Genomic DNA, 11,629 nt, shown 5'->3' on the forward strand with positions numbered 1-11,629 from the left:
ATCCACTCTCATGGCAAGAAACAATCAAACTCATGCATCTCTAAACTTGTTCTCACAAAGTAAAGAATCTACACAAGCAGGCATTAAGCAATATGTCAAAAAATCAAACAAGACTTCTAATCTCTTAGCAAGCCTAATGATAGTCTCTAGATCTAGCCTTATCTATGCTCCTTAGACATTGGTGTGATGCTAAGAGGCTTGAAATCAGATCCTACCCTCTCAGATATAGGATCAGCATTAAGAACATCTAGCCTAGAAGAGATCTACAACAATCAAGCTTGACCAAATCAAACAAACCTCAAACACAACCCAGCCTAACACATCCTCAAGATCCTAAGCAATTACTCACAAACATACATGATGAACATCAAAATCATCAACCCAGAAAATACTGAAACTTGCATCATTAGAAAGATAAATCAAAGATCTACAATATTGAAGAAAGAACCAAACTCAAATTCTCAATATTAAGAAAGTTATGACACCAACAATATTGAAGAATTTAGTCTTTTTCTTTTTTTAAAAGAAGTACAAGATCTAAGAAAATAAAAGTGCAAAAGGAATAATTCTAAAAAAAGTAAAAACTAGGTTTTTGACTCTCTAAAAAGCTGGGCTCCTTTGGTGGCTGCAGGTACAAGCCCTTATATAGAAAATGTAGTGGAAGCCCTAAAAACGCTAAAAAACAAAATAGCCAGGCGGCTCGACCAACTCGACCTGGTGCTCGGTCGAGTGACCGGTCGAGTTGGCTCCTCTTGTGCTCATCCCACTCGGTCGAGTCCCTCTCAGTACACGGTCGAGTGTCTGGTCGAGTGGGCAGTCGAGTTGGACTCCGGACCTTGGTTCTTCAGCCTTAGCTCTCTTGCTTTCTCCTCATGATTGCTTCACTTCTCCTCAGCATTGCTTCCATGCTCCTTAAGCTCCAAAATCACCTGTTTATGCATGAAAAGATGTAAATGCAATGCAACTAAACTCTAATGCAAGAACAGTCCTAAAGCTATGCAATAATGGTCAAAATGGATAGCAAAAGATGCAAAAGATATGAATATATTAAGGGAAAACAGGGTAAAATATATGAACATCAACACCCCCAAACTTAGTCTTTGCTTGCCCTCAATCAAATAATCAAGACATAAGTAGGTAGGTGAGGTTTGAAAGTGGGATCTCAGTTCCTAAAGCTTGCAAATAGACCATCTAGAATCAATGTCCAAGTTACTAGTACTATGATGCAAGTTGAATGAGCTGTACTTAAAGATTTTAGACAAGCATATCACATCTTTTACTGATTTGAGCCTTGGATGTCCACATGCATTCAAATCAACCATTTCCTTTAACATTCATTAATCAAGAACATGAATCAATTATATGCAATGCTTAAACTCATTTGGCTTGGTAGTAAAAGGTTTAGAGACAATGATGGTCTCTCTTTAGAGTGGGGCTTATCAATATCAAGGTTCTCTCATAAAAAATGGATTGAGCTTTAGAAGAATGCTAAAGGTAAGAACACTTAGACACATACAAGAACAAAACCTTGTCTACCCAAAGGCACCCAAAGTGTTTATCCTATCAATCTAAACCCAATTTATCCTATTGCTACCCTTTAACTTCTTCTCTTCTCTTTTACCCTTTTCTCTTTTGATTTTAAAGTCTTAGGAGAGGTTTCTTATTTGATCTTTCTAGTGGAATGGGAGATTCTTACTTATTTGCCATGGTTTTATTTTCTTCTTATTCTTAAGACATAAAAGCATTTTGCTAAACTTTTCTTTTTCTTTCTTTATTTTCTTTGACTGAAACCATCTTTAAACAATATCATACTTCCCATTCTTTCACTAGACTTTGATTTTACTTAAAAACATTCCCCTCCTAAAGACTCTAACCTTTTCTTTCTCTTCTCCTCTTCTCTTTTCTTTCTTTTTCAAACAACCAAATCCCAAACCCAACAATGAAATCACCTAGTCCTATCTAGTTTGGAAAATGCAAACTAGAACTACACAAGACATTATTCTTGTCAGTTCAAACCTAACACTTTCTACCAAGCTCAATCCCAAAAAGGCCTCACACACTCAAGAATAAACATGGCTTGAAAGAAGGGTTGGTTAAGGGTATTGGAAACTGATTTTAACGATTTAATCAGCTACTTGGATCAACAAGAGTGGTAAAAAGGAGAAAGATGATCCAAATATGTATATGGTATTCATGAGTTTAAAGCAATGCACACATTGATATTTAACAGTCAATATTAAGTTCTTATAAGTAGGAAATGGCATCAAATCACAACATGCTTCAATTTAGACCAAATGCAATGCAGGAATTCAAGGCTTGGTTCAATCTTATGCTTCTAACCACTCAACTAGCATCAAAGTACTATTAACTTGGGCATTGATCCTAGTCTAATGAATCAAGCAAAGCTCATCATAGATCCCTAATGCAAATAATATACAATCCTACATGAAACATGCTACACAAGATGCTATTATGCAATGCAAACTATATGAACACTCTTTTTTTATCAAGAATTTTGCAAAAATTTTCAAATTTTTAGGGTTTTTCTATGCCTTAGATGCTATGCAAACACTAACATGATGATGCTAAAAATTTGAACTAAGAACACAAAACACAATATCAAATGCTATCTCAAACCCTCCCCCAAACTTAAATCACACAGTCCTCTGTGTGAAAGAAATTTGTAAGAGGATTCAAAATCAAAAACAAAACACAATATCAAATGCTGGGGTGGGATGGGAGGGTAACTTGGATATCCTGGATAAGCAGCTGGAGGTGGGAAGCCATAAGGTGATTTGGGCTGGAACTCGGCCGAGTGCATCTGGGGTGCTCGGTCGAGTGGGTGCTCGAGTGACCCGGTCGAGTGCCTCGAAAATTGTTGTTCTCGGCTACTTGAACTCCTCTTCCTCTGATTTGGCTCGTACATTGAAGCTCTAGCTGGTTCCACAGGGTTTGCAACTCTTGAGAGTGCTCTAGTTGAGCTACTCCTCCTCAAAGGGCTTGAATGGCTTGGAGATGAGTTTGCACTCTTCAGCTCAGCAATCTCCTTTTTTAGGCCCTTGATGGACTTAGCCATATTGGTCACCTTCTTCTTAAGCTTATGAAACCTCTTCCCATGCCACTTGCTCCACTTTTGTAGGAGAGTCAACCTCTTGCTAGTCTCTCTCACTCCTCTACTATCCCTTGGGTTGGGCTCATAATCTTCAAAGTAAAATTGCTCCTCCCCATCAGCCATTTGCACATCTCCAGCTTCATCAACTCTAGGTTGAACTATCCCATCAAACAAGAACTCATCAGCTGGCCAAAAGTCAATGTTTGCTCCTTCTTGAATGGTGGTGAGCTCTTGGTTAGGTAAGATCAACTGTTTTTTCCCAACTGTTGGGAGCTCAAAGTTGAAGATGTGATTTCCTTGATGCATTTCCTTGGCCAATATGAGAGTGGAGGTGAGGTAGCTTGAGTCAATCCATCTTGGCAAAACCTTCTCTCCTCTAAGTGGGACCTTGGCAGCTTGTAGTATTGGAGTGATGATGCCTCCAATGGCTAAGGCTCCTGTTGACCCTTTGTTTTGTAGCTTGCCTACCCAACTTCTCAAATATATCATGTGGTCAATGAGCACCATTGCAAGGTCAGTCTCCACAGTGGTCCCAAGAATGATGGTTCCATTTCTTGCCTCAAGGATGATTCCATTGAGAGCCATGTCAATTACCTTGAGCTCACCCTCATTGAGATTTCCAGTCTCCTTCCTAGCAAAGAAAGTATTTGCTAAGGCCTTGTGGAAGTACCTTAGGACTGGGCTTCTTATCTTTGAACTCTTGGTCTTGGAGGATGAATAGGTGATGTTGTCTCCAATGGTTTCCCAAATGGCATAGAGCTCTTCTCTTGGTATCATCAAGCTCCTATTACTACCAACTTCAAAACCAAACACATTTGCTATCTTCTTCAAAGAAAGCTCATAGTTCTTCCCCTTGATTGTGAAAGCAATATGACCAGCTCCAAACTCATCATCCTTCCTTGCATATGTGTGCAGCTTGACTGTGGCTAGAAACTCACAACTTTCTTCTTTATACCCCTCCATGCAAAGCCCCATGAACTTGGTTAGGTTGCTCTTCTCAAAAAGGTACTCCACATCTTTATCAATGGCTAGCTTCTCCATGGTTTCCTTGTGTGGATACCTAGTTCCCAGGAACTCCATTCTCATGAAGGCTTCATAAAGTTGCCTCTTTGTCAATCCACAAGATTCTGCTTCTCCATCATCCTCTCCCTCTTCTTCTTCACCTTCTTCTTCACTCTCACTCTCAACCTCCTCTTGTTTAATCTCAACTGCTGGCCTCTTCCCTTTGGCCTTGTTTCTCCTCATGAAATCACTAAGAGTTGGCTCCCTTTCTTCTTCACTTTCAGTTCTCTCAGGATCTTCCTCAACTGACTGATTTCTTGAACGCGGCATCTGACTCGATCGACCACTCGGACCACCACTCGATCGAGTGCATGCTCGAGTGGGGCGTCGAGTGGTTCTTCCAGCTTCTCCTCTTGATTGTAGGCGATCATCAAAACGTTCCATGGAGCTTACAGCCGCTTGTTGAGACTTCCTTGTAATCCTTGAAGACATTTTCGAATAGAACTGAAGGGAATAGACTCAAAGCTTAAGTTTAATAGGTTAGTGACCCAAAAACTTAAAAGAGATAAGCTTGAGCAAAAGATGAACTTTGAGAGAGATTTTAAAACTTGATTTTAGTTTTTTTGAGTAAGTGAGAGAGTGTGAGAGACATAGGATCGTGTAAGACTTTATTTAAAGAAGCTAAGGGGGCAAGGAGACAAGGGTGGAGTGTCCATACCATTCAAATTTGAAATGAGAATCTTTGACCTGCTTTTTGCTGCCACTCAACCCCACACTCGACCAGCACGTGGTCGAGCTCCTTGACCAAAGTTTGAAATTTCAAAAATTTTCTTCTTGTTCTTCCCTCCACTCGATCATTCTAGAGAAATGAGAATCGAGTGGGCCTTAGTTCTTTGCCAACTCGGTCGAGTACCTTTCGTGGACTGGTCGAGTGGGCTTGCGAATCTCCTTCCCCAAGTCCAAATCTCTCCATACCCATCTAAACTTTTATTGAAAGGCCTGCCCAACACAAACATAAAACAAAACACATCAAAACTACTAAGAAAATAAAGCATATTTACAAAGGATACCTTAGGGACTTCCTCCCTAGTGAGCTTGTTTAGAGTCACTAAGCTTGACTTTGGCTGCTTTTCCACAGAATCTTCTTGAAGAGGGAGATTGTCCTTTGGAGTTGCCACTTCACTTAAACCTTCATGACCACCTTTGTCCTTGATAGTAAAAGGATGATCATCAATGGTAGGAAGGTTGGTTGGGTTATAGATGTTAAACTTCATAGCTATATCCTCAGAAATGTTCAAGGTCACAAGACCTTCCTTAACATCAATAACAGCTCCAACTGTGGCTAAGAATGGCCTCACAAGGATGATAGGATCTTCAGGTTCTTTGTCCATCTCCAATACCACAAAATCTGTATGAACCCTTGCTCTTTCTATCTTGACTGGAATATTCTCCAATTTGCCAACCACATCTCTGTTTGAACCATCAGCTAGGCATATATGAAGGTTGGTGGACTTGAATTCAGTGTGCCCAAGCTTTTGTGCTATAGAATAGGGCATCACACTGATAGATGCTCCCAAGTCACATAAGCACTGGTTGTAGTGAAGATAGCTAAGTGTGCAAGGCAGATAGAATGGACCTGGATCCTTAAGCTTAATTGGGATGATAGCTCCTCCAAGGTCTTCAAGATCCTTCTCATCTTGAGCTTGAGCCTTCTTCTTTGATAAATCAAGCAAAAAATCCTTATAGAGAGGATATGTATCATACTGTTCCAAGGCAGGTCCTCTCTCTTCTTCTTGGTAAGCAATGATGATCTCTTGTATGGCCATCACTTCTTCTTGTTTCTCAATCACAACCACTTTCTTCAAAGCCTTCTCTTCCTTTCATTGCAAAGTCAACATTTATTTTTTTTTCAATGATTTCCCTTAATTCCTTAAGCTTTTGTGCCTTGAAACGTCCTGGGAATGGTAGAGGCGGTTTGTAAGCAGGAGGGATGTACTTAGCAGGCTTGACAGCTTCTGACTCTTCAACTCGATCGGCCACTCGAACACTCACACGGTCGAGTGCATGCTCGAGCACCTGGTCGAGTGCAATACCGGAGTCAGTCTGCTTTGCACAAACTTCACTCTGAGCTTCAAGAAATGACAAATCCTCCCCAACTTGAACTTCACTGTCCCCAGTGACTTCCTCTTCAAATAGATGAATGACTTTGGCAGTAAACTCCCTTGGGTTTTGAACTGCTTTTCCAGGGAGTTGGGTGGGTTTTGGAGCTGAAGTAGACGCTATATTGCTCTCCATATACTTCACTCTTGAGTTAAGTCCTTCAAACTTCATATTGAGATCATTATATTGTGATGTTGCCTTTGATTCAGCTCAACAAACTGTTTGGCTTCCTCAATCTTCCCATTGGTTTGCCCAATCAACAGCTGTTGTATCATTGCTGTTAGGTTTTGTTCATGGCCTTGGTTAGTCTGAAACCCTGGTGGGGGACACAATTGGGGCTGGAACACTTGTTGTTGCTGCTTGGGTGCATAGTTGTGCTGTTGTTGAGGCTGAGGAGGTGGATAGACTTGGTCTTGAGGGTTGGCTACATTGGTGCTCCTATAAGAGAGGTTGTTCTGCTTGAATCCTCCACCTTGGTTGTAGCCTTTGTATCCTCCTCCTTGGTTCTGCATATAACACAACTCAGCAAACTCCCTATCTCCTTCTTGGACTGGAGCTTCTTCTTCACCAATGAAGTGAATGGTTTTTGACTGGCTTAGGAGAATCTTGTCAAGCTTCTCATTGACCATCTTTAAATCCTGTTTGTATTTGTCCTCCTGATCAGTGGAGGGGATCCTCATGGTTCTATCATAATCTTCATTATAATTACCATATGACTGAGCAAGGTTCTCAACCAATTCCCATCCTTCTTCCACATTCTTGTTGAGGAAGTTGCCATTTGAAGCTGTATCAAGAAGCATTCTTATCTTGGGAAGCACTCCTCTATACAAAGTGCTTAGAAGGGACTCATTGCTGAAGCCATGGTGAGGACACTGAGTTTGGAATCCTTTAAACATCTCCCAAGCTTCACAAAAGCTCTCATTCTTCCTTTGAGCAAACCCAGAAATTTCATTCCTCAACCTAGCAGTCCTTGCATTGGAGAAGAACTTGGCCAGAAAAGCTTTCTTGCATGCATCCCATGTGGTGATAGCTCCAGTAGGAAGAGTCTTCTCCCATAGATGAGATTTGTCTCTAAGGGAAAATGGGAATAGCCTTAACTTGAAACCATCTTCACTTACTCCATTGATTTTTGTGAGTCCACATATTCTGTCAAACTCATCAAGGTGATCTAGAGGATCCTCCATTGGCAACCCATGAAATTTGTTGGCTTGTATCATGGAGATTAATCCACTCTTTATTTCATAATTATTATTTGCCACAGCAGGAGGCACAATACCAGCTCTTTGGTTATGTGTGTTAGGTGCATCCCCAACACCAATGTGTCTAGGTTTATGATCATGGTGATCTTGCTGCTCCATGACTACTTGTTCTCTTGTTGTTGAACTACTCTTCTTTGCTTATGTCTCAAACCCTTTTGTAGCATGTGGATGTTGTCAATAGGCCTTTGAAGACTGTCGTTGCCTTTTGACCTTGTGTGCATCAACAAACTCGACTATAGACTCGAACAGGTACACGGTCGAGCGCAAGCTCGAGTGGGTGGTCGAGTCGACTGGGAAGTGATGGCTATTTGGATCCGGCTTCTGACTCGATTAAGTGCTCGATCACGGCTCGGTCGAGTGGCGGTCGAGTGGGTGGTCGAGTGGGTACCTGAAACTCAAGACAGCCAAGCAAAGGAAGATTAGAGTTCAGTAACTTCACAAGTGTTTAAACGAACTTAATCTTAGACTAATAATGATCCTAAATGTCACAAAACAAACTCAAATAGGCAACGGCGCCAAATTGAAACTGATTATTTTTGTAGGTGTGGTGATGAATGATGTATGGAATGATGACTTATGAATGAATGGATGGCAGGGTGTTTCAATTCCCCTTATGCAGTTGTAGTATAAGAGGTGTCAATCCAATTTGAGTGTTTGTAAACAATCAAGATGTGCATATGAGTCTAAGTCAAGCCAGATGTAAAGGATGTTTGTCACTAACAATCCTATTATGAAATGTAAAGTGCAGAAAGTAAAACTACAAGAGCTAGGAGCTAAATGCAAATGGAACAGAGTGATTATGACAAACAGAAATAGAAACTATGGAAATGCAAGTATTGAACTAATGCAAGCTAAGTAATGAACATGATACTAAATGAATGCAACAGAAATGCAACTAGGGTGAAACAGGACAAACACAAATCATAAACACAAGTTCTGGGTTGGAACCCGAGCAAGCACTCGATCGAGTGCTGATCGAGTGCAGGGTCGAGCTGGACAAATACGCAAAACAGAGCAACACAAGAAAAACAGAGCAATACCAAAACGAATCAAACAACAGGATTTAAGCTAAGAAATCAATAAAAAAGGAAGGTCTTGAGGAGGGATTCATGGGCTGGACTATGATTGAGGTCATCTAACTTGGTCAACAAATCTCAAACAACTTGAGCTAATCTCTAGACATATATTTCTAAGACATGTTTAATCCACTCTCATGGCAAGAAACAATCAAACTCATGCATCTCTAAACTTGTTCTCACAAAGTAAAGAATCTACACAAGCAGGCATTAAGCAATATGTCAAAAAATCAAACAAGACTTCTAATCTCTTAGCAAGCCTAATGATAGTCTCTAGCTCTAGCCTTATCTATGCTCCTTAGACATTGGTGTGATGCTAAGAGGCTTGAAATCAGATCCTAACCTCTCAGATATAGGATCAGCATTAAGAACATCTAGCCTAGAAGAGATCTACAACAATCAAGCTTGACCAAATCAAACAAACCTCAAACACAACCCAGCCTAACCCATCCTCAAGATCCTAAGCAATTACTCACAAACATACATGATGAACATCAAAATCATCAACCCAGAAAATACTGAAACTTGCATCATTAGAAAGATAAATCAAAGATCTACAATATTGAAGAAAGAACCAAACTCAAATTCTCAATATTAAGAAAGTTATGAAACCAACAATATTGAAGAATTTAGTCTTTTTCTCCTTTTAAAAGAAGTACAAGATCTAAGAAAATAAAAGTGCAAAAGGAATAATTCTAAAAAAAGTAAAAACTAGGTTTTTGACTCTCTAAAAAGCTGGGCTCCTTTGGTGGCTGCAGGTACAAGCCCTTATATAGAAAATGTAGTGGAAGCCCTAAAAACGCTAATAGACAAAATAGCCAGGCGGCTCGACCAACTCGACCTGGTGCTCGGTCGAGTGACCGGTCGAGTTGGCTCCTCTTGTGCTCCTCCCACTCGGTCGAGTCCCTCTCAGCACACGGTCGAGTGTCTGGTCGAGTGGGCAGTTGAGTTTGACTCCGGACCTTGGTTCTTCAGCCTTAGCTCTCTTGTTTTCTCCTCATGATTGCTTCACTTCTCCTCAGCATTGCTTCCATGCTCCTTAAGCTCCAAAATCACTTGTTTATGCATGAAAAGATGCAAATGCAATGCAACTAAACTCTAATGCAAGAACAGTCCTAAAGCTATGCAATAATGGTCAAAATGGATAGCAAAAGATGCAAAAGATGTGAATATATTAAGGGAAAACAGGGTAAAATATATGAACATCACCAGGGAGTTTTGTACTACCTTGCCAAATTGGGAGATACATGTTTGTGAGATGTTTATGTGACTTGGGAGCTAGTGTCAACTTGATGCCGCTTTCTGTGTCAGAGCGTTTGGAAATCACCAATTTCAAACCATCAAGGATCTCCTTAGTGCTTGTTGATCGTTCTGTGTGATCTCCAGTTGGGTTGGTGGAGGATGTGCATGTTAGAGTTGGGAACTTCTACATCCCAACTGACTTCACAGTTTTGGAGCTTGATAAAAAACCACATGATCCTCTCATTCCTTGTCGTCCATTCTTACATACCGTTGGGGCTATGATTGATGTAAAAAAACAGCAAATTCACTTGCAGTTTGGTGACCATACTCAGGAGTTTGACATGAAAAGGTTGTTGAAAAAACCTACTATTGGAGGACAAGCCTTTTCAATTGAAATCATTGATGATCATAGGGATAAGTATGTGAAGACATGCATTGGTTGGAGTGAGGTCAAGGAAGTCCTGGATGGAGACCCTCAAATTCCAATAGAAAAGGTTAGTGTTACATGCAAGGTTAAGCCCAAAAGGATCAAGGAAAATCCTCATGTAACCTTGACACCTATGAAGTGTGTTAGAGATACCATAGAGTATAAGGTGCAGTGTAAGGGAACCTCAAAACCTTTTTCAAAATCTAGGAGTATTCTAACTTCAAAATTGAAAGAAAAAGGTCGAAAAGCTGTGAAAGGGATTATGAGTAGAGTTCTGAAGCTAAAGATGAATGATTGGAGACCTTATTTTGGAGCAAGTCCTTGTGCTCATACCCATTAGTTCACAAGAATCCGGTCAAGCTAGTGACATAAAACAAGCGCTTTGTGGGAGGCAAAAGTGTTTTTTATTGAGTCAAAATGCTGGTTGAGAACTATGAGCTTTACTTAGGGAATTGCACCATGATTGATTCATTACCTTGAGACCATTTAGCATTGGCTAAGGATGACTTGGAATTTTAGAAAAAGAAAAAAAATCATGACTTGATCACTTCTTATAATTCCTGTCACTTTGAAATTTGAATGATTTAAGCTTGACCTTGCTTATTTGGACTTAATATGGACTTATTATATCTCACTTAGGGGATTGGTAATCATGTAATAGATCACACATTCAGAATTTAATCCACATTATTTTTACCACTTTTTGTAAACTCTGAATGGCTAGACTCATTTTTAGTCTAGTACCACACCTTTAACCCTATACATGCTTCATACCACTTGCATTCTTATTTCATCATCATGTGCATTCATGTGCAAAAACTACGGAGTATACAGACCGACATAGCTTTCCTCTAATTAGGATTGTGGTTGTAGTTTATTTGTGTGGTTGATATTGAGTTGCGGTTGAATAGTTATGTTCATAAGCATGTATTGAGCTTTCATGATCAGTTCTTTTTATGCAGTCTTTGTAAGACGAGAACCGGTTCCACTCCCTCATTCTAAAAACAAAAACAATAAAAAAAACATAAAATGGGAAAGGAGAAAGCATGGAACCGGAAAAGTCAGTTTACTATTGGTTATATAAGCATCTAGGAAACTTATGATTTCTTTTGCATTTTAATGGGTTGGTTTTATCCGAGTTAGAGGGAAGCTGTGTACCTCCCAATTGGTCTGTGTCTCACTGTGATTTTGCATAATGACATGCATCTATTCTCGTTGTTGGAAACCTTTAAACACTTGAGCCACCCATAAATTGCACCACAACCTAGACCATAGCATGTTCGATATCCCCTTTGTGAGAGTGCATGCAATTTGTTAATGAATGTCAGAAGGTCAAGTTATTTGACTCTAA

The 11,629-nt window shown here is 40.1% G+C and overlaps 1 non-coding gene across 1 annotated transcript; it reads left to right on the plus strand.

Annotated features, from left to right (window-relative positions):
- Nucleotides 1-7,129: 7,129 nt before the first annotated feature.
- On the plus strand, nucleotides 7,130-7,236 carry LOC147945644 (small nucleolar RNA R71). The gene has a single exon (XR_015597869.1). It is a non-coding gene; the product is annotated as a small nucleolar RNA R71 (small nucleolar RNA).
- The last annotated feature ends 4,393 nt before the right edge of the window (nucleotides 7,237-11,629 follow it).

The sequence above is a fragment of the Camelina sativa genome, chromosome 4, assembly GCF_030686135.1.
Source record: "Camelina sativa cultivar CO46 ecotype springtype chromosome 4, ASM3068613v1".
NCBI lineage: Eukaryota > Viridiplantae > Streptophyta > Magnoliopsida > Brassicales > Brassicaceae > Camelina > Camelina sativa.